Source organism: Etheostoma cragini, chromosome 16 (assembly GCF_013103735.1).
Source record: "Etheostoma cragini isolate CJK2018 chromosome 16, CSU_Ecrag_1.0, whole genome shotgun sequence".
In the NCBI taxonomy this organism is placed as follows: Eukaryota; Metazoa; Chordata; class Actinopteri; order Perciformes; family Percidae; genus Etheostoma; species Etheostoma cragini.
The window spans coordinates 14,013,874-14,019,878 of record NC_048422.1 but is presented as its reverse complement, the minus strand read 5'-3'; positions in this window follow the sequence as shown (position 1 = coordinate 14,019,878).

The window sequence follows — 6,005 nt, the reverse complement described above, 5'->3', positions numbered from 1 at the left end:
TACTTTGCATATGCATTGATTTCTGTGGATCCAGTACTCATTGGCAGTGGCACAATTGTATGTGAGCATCAGATAACATAGCTGACTACATGGGAGGTGAGAAAATGACCCAGCCCAGTTGTTGGTCCTGCTTCCCATTGGTACTTTGAGGCTTTAAAGAGCACCAAACCTTTTACATAGTAAGATACTTGTTCGGTGCTCATCCTTGTGTAAGGTGAATCTTGAGAAAAGCACTCTGATAAAAGCCTCTTTGACTGTCATAGCAACCTGGCCGGTTCAAAGCAGGTCAGTAACTGCAGTGATTTATAAAATGGGCTTCATCTGTAAAGATTACACTCTGGATACCATCTAGCAAGTGAAAGATAAGCCTTTATACTTCTGGGTCACTGCACGTGCAACCTATTAACATTTCTGGTTTCCAACCAGTTAGCTTCACTAGAATGAGTTTTGACATAGTAACACAGGGAAGAAGATATTAGTTACGGTATCCTTTTTTGTTGATTTGTTATGCCTCTACGCTGGCGATAGCCATGGCCGAGGCATGATATTTTTAGGTTTTCCATTCCTTACACACATTACGCACATTCTCGGTGATGCAATATCTCAGGAACACCTTGAGGGAATCTCTTCACTTTTGGCGCAAAGGTCCACTTGGACTCAAGGATGAAGTGATTCCAATTTGGTGGTCAAAAGTCACTGTAATGTCCCAAAAAATGTTCTGGCCATCATTCAACACTCTAACTCAGAAACAAAAGGGGAGACGCATCTGATACTGAATTGGTGACACTTATCTTGGGTGCCCACCTTGAAATTGTGGTGTTGGATAGATCTTCTGCAGAAATATGAGCAAAGCATTCACGTTTTAGAATCTGTAGCTTATTTACAACAACATCCATATTTGAAGCATTGCCTACTATCATGGCTACAACCTTGTGTTCTCTCCTTTTCCTCTAGTATTCCACCTGTCATTGGACAGTATGTGCACCGTAGTTGAACCAATAGTCTATGACTGAAGACATCATGTTTCTCAGTGAAAATGATTCACTGGAATCATGTCAGTAAAGTGGTAACTTTCATACCAAAAAATACAGACATTCGTTCAGTCATCACAACACATATTACATTATATGAGTCTGGACAGACATGGATAGAAACTGCAACTTGACTAGATGGCAGAGGCATACAACCTCAAAGACGTTGATTCTAGTTTTCTATGTTGTGTGTTGAAGCCTTGTTTTTACTCATTTGCTAACTACTGGATTGTGATGACCAGCTGATCCACTTGGAGGGCATTTAGGATCATGTGTACAAGGCTGAACTGGTGTCTTTATGTAGCTAAGACAAAGCGTGCTTTCAGTAATGAAATGATTTTTGAGGAAAGAAAATCTGATGTTTCCTAGGGAAGGATGTACAGGAGTGCAGTGGCCGCAGTTTTAACTCCGCCTTCCGGCCCTTTACTGCATGTCATTCCAGCTGTCCTATATAAATAAATTCCTAAAAAGTACCCAAAAAATTATCTTTAATAAAGAAAAAAAGAGAGGTGTTAACTCAACCTTGTAGCTACTTCAAGGTAATTATTTTCAAATACAACACCACAAAAAATACTAAGGGTGTGGGAAAATCAATTGTATCGCCACTTTGTCTGATTTCCAGTAGCCTGGGGGAAGGCAATCAAAGACTAGAGGATGTGAGAATTATTTCTCATGTCCCTGTGGGCCAGTAAGAGGTTATATTTCCAACTTATTTTAGTTTCTCCTACTCTGATTGAAAAGGACAACCAGCAGAACACATTTCTTTGCACATGAGAACTAGTCTGCTTTAAGGTTTTATTAGAGACAGGATGTGGTCCACAGAACAGAATTTACGAGAATCTGTGTCAGAAACTGTCTCCAACTAAAACCTTTAAAACCAAAATGGAAAGAGGGAAATTATTGTTTCTCAAACATTCACAAGCACCTTTTGTCATGACAAGATGGCAAAGGCTGTCATGATGCCTTCATGATGTCCTTTCTTCTCCCTGTTTGTGAGCATTTTTTGTTTCTCTGTTTGTTATCCCTCATGTTTCTCCCTTTGGGCCAAATTACAACAAGGAAGTTTAACAAACCCTTATCTCTGAGTTGATTTACGCTGAGATGGGAAACACTCTTGGTTCAATCAACTCAGAGCAGGCTTCACGCGCGTGCACCATCACAATAAAAAAGGCAGCATGAATGTAGTCATGATACTAAGATTTACCATGGTAACAACCACAAACAAACGGGTCGGCGGAAATACTCATGCACACATACAGCGAGAACAACACAGCAGCTGCTATGAAAGAGAGAGAATTTGCGTGGGAGAAAATTGCTAGCCTGCCTGCTTATCAGTCCATCTTGAAAGCTGGGCTTTTCCACGTCAACTTTTTGCTTCAGCCTCTTTGACAGTGACATTTTTACCTGGCTACAGCCTTTTAGGACGCTGCATACTGCTACAACCATATTTCAGTAATCACAGACAAATCATCACTCCTCAGTGAACTGCCTCCAAGTCTGAGATCTTTTTAAAGAGCTTATATCATTTTGGAGTTTCTATGTATTTTAGGAGTTTGCTCACACTAATACATGTAAAAAAATAGCATTCATTCAGTAAGAAAGTTTAGAACATTTCTAACAGGAAAAGGCATGTTGGGTATACATTCATTTTATTTTCTTTATTTGAAAGTCCGGCTCCCGGATTGTCTGCTCAGATAAATTCTGGCCCTTGGAAAATTGTGGTTGATTACCCCTGCACTATGAAAATGATCAGCATCTAGGCTGCCTACCAGGCTCAAAACAACACGTTTTGTGGCATTGCTCATTTTTGTCTAGCACTAGAAACCAGAGGAACAACGTACTGTATGTAGGACACTGGTAGTTTGTGTAGAAACTAGCTGCTAGTCTGGACTGTGAACTATTTAGTCAATTATATAAATAATCAGTCAAAGGTATTAGCAGTTTGAATGGTGAAGGGAGAGCTCAGTCTTTTTGAAGAGGATTGTAGCATGAATTGTCACGTGTGACATATGTGATGTTGTTATTACATGTTTATACATTTGTATCGATATTTATACATTTGTATAGATTTTTCTTTAATTAAAAAACAAAATAGTGTTGGATTCATGACCCCTTGATTTATTTTCACTACATGGGAGAGATACCCCCACCCATTTTAAAGTTGTTTTAAGTTGTAAATGTAACTAAGTAACTTTTGCTTAAATTACATTTTAAATTAACTACTTATTACATTATTTTAGTACTTTTCCCACTTCTGCTTAACGAGTGTTTTCACTAACACAATTGGTATCTGACCATAATTTGTTTAATTAATCTGTGTTCAAAAGCCTCTCTTGCTGCTTTTATGGTCCTTGGATGTTACAGGATTTAAAAAAGATTACTTCAACCACTGTGTTTCTACCTGCGTTTCTTCACAGAGACCAGCAAGAAGCAGATTTACCCAGTTCAGTCCACTTTACCCAATAATGGTCAATGATTTGTAAGCTCATGTCAGGGGAAGAGAGGCTTCTGGAAAGCAAAACTGGTGATTTTTGTAGCACTTCTCGCTTCCTTTAGGGACCAGATGGCTTTTTTGTTTTGTTTTTAGGTCAACAGTTAGGCCAAGCTTCCTCAGGCGCTGCTTTCAGCCACCAGAGATTGGCTTTCCTGTCATTTCTCTTAACATACAGAGGTTTTGTAGCACAAAAAGGGATGAGCTGAAGATTCTATTACAGAATAGAGCGCTGCAGCATTTAAGAGTTGCCTCCAACTTTGGGAGGTGTAGTCTGAGATTATTCCTGATCTAATGTGACCCCATGTGTAGTTAGCCAGGGATCCCATGATGTCTATAACAATCCGACACTCAGGGATAGCAGAATGACTACAGATATGGCATGGTATTTATTTCACGACATTTTTTGTAATTAACAACAAAACCTTACATAAAACCAAACATTAAACAGTAAAGTAATATGAAGTATTCATATTTAAGTCTACAGCATGCGATTTGCAAGCTAACACCATTTCCTTTTGCGTTCATTTTGACACCTTTTGTATATTAGACAACTATTAACTAAGGTTTTGAAATAAAAGTACCATCTGCAAAATCCCTTCTATTTTGATGATACCTTTTTTTTCATATTCGTTTTAGTTACTTGGTTCCTCACTCGACAGTTTGACTTCCAATGAGGTTCATCATCAGACTTAATTGCCACCATAGCATGCCCTCTGCAATTCAAATGTGACCTTGATTAGGTCCAATTTTTTTTGGAGTGGTTAAGTCGTCCTCACCTCCCATGCCTTTTTATAGGTAGTCAACTCCATGCACAGCAGTGACAGAGATTAGTTAACTCACAGTATCCTACCAGGAGACAACTAGTAAATGAATGACTAGTCACCTTCACAGTATGCTCTTATTCGTTTTAATGTCGTTATATTGATTGTTTTTCTGCATTACATAAGTGTCTCAGCATCAGCAACAGCGAGGCAGTGGCAGGTTAGAGGTACACTCTGAATCATCCAGGCCCCTCATTAGGAGAAAAGTATTATCTAATGGCATAGAGGATCAACTACTCATTTATATTAATGGCTCCTGCAGACCTGTCTATATGGAATTCACAGATTTAGTCAGAGCTAATGGCACAGCAACTCACAGGAATGAGAGATTATCAATGGCGCTAACCTCAGTGTCACAGTGCTGATGACTGACAGCTATCTGAGGAGCTCCAATGCTTTGTAAAAGACACCAATGGTAAGATCACAGAATTATGAAACACGGGACATGATGGTAAACTGTCCATTGTGCCAATGGATGTATGCACATGAGGTTTGTTGGGATGTTGAGAGTGCAGTGAAAGCTGTATTTCCGGTGTGGGAAGATGTAAATTTTGGGACACATCATCAGTGGTGTGCCTTTAACTCAGGGGCTGTTTCGGCCTTTCAACACTCGACACCCTCATCAAAGCTGGCCAGCTACAGGGTGATCAAACCTGAGGTTGTGTCCCATGCCCAATCGTGAAAATTGCCTGGCGCAGGCCACGGAACCATGCAAGGCAGGGGGCGTCCTCTTCCCTGAGTCAAGCCTAGAGCTGACTCCATACCTTGTTCACCCTCCTCCTGGATGGTCGTGACCTGGGTTCTCAAGTGGGGTACGGGGTGGGAGCGTTTAGTAAACGGGTCATGTTGATGCTCTTTGAGACTAACAAGGGTCTTTCGCTTGATCCATAGCCACTGGCTGCTTCTTTCGGCCGCTTCGGAGACTGATCTAATTGTCTGTCGCAGAGCCTGTCCATGGATCCCAAGGGTTTTCAGCAGCTTGATTGTTGAAGAAGCCACAAAACTTCTGCATCCCACTTCAACCAAATAGATTCTCCCTTTCTGATGGTTTGGGCTGTTTCTGTCACTCTCGGATGAAGGTTGGGGCCGTGATGGAATTGGTTGCTCTCATGGACAAGAAGTTGGTGGTATTCCTCTTGTTTTTAAGAGCTGCTGCCAGACTCTTGAGCACTTCATTGTGCCTCCAGGTATATAGTAGCCTTGTGTGAGGCTGGTTTTAAAACCAGTCAAGATGTGTTTGAGAGTTGCTGGAGTTGGGCAGAGGGCACAGGTTGGGTCCTCACCATTCTACTGGGGGAGGTGTTTTGGAGATGACACTTCCTCAACTACCATTTTCCTCTTCTTTGATGTTGAGGCTTTACGCCAAGTTGGCTTACTTGCTGTAAGGCCAAGGCCTCCTCTTCCCAACTGGACATACCCTACAATGTCGTTGTACCTGAGGGCTGACGTAGCAGGCTGCACCGCGTCGGATGGTGTCCATTTCCGTCCAGTTAACAAAGGTTAATAATGAATCAGATTCACATAAACAGTGGTATGACCAAACATTATTCCATCTTCAATTCACTGATGACTGTTTTTTTGTTCTGTTCAATGGATCTCTAAATCAATTACATTCATTTTACTGTATACCTCTCAACTATACTTCTAAAACTGTCATAC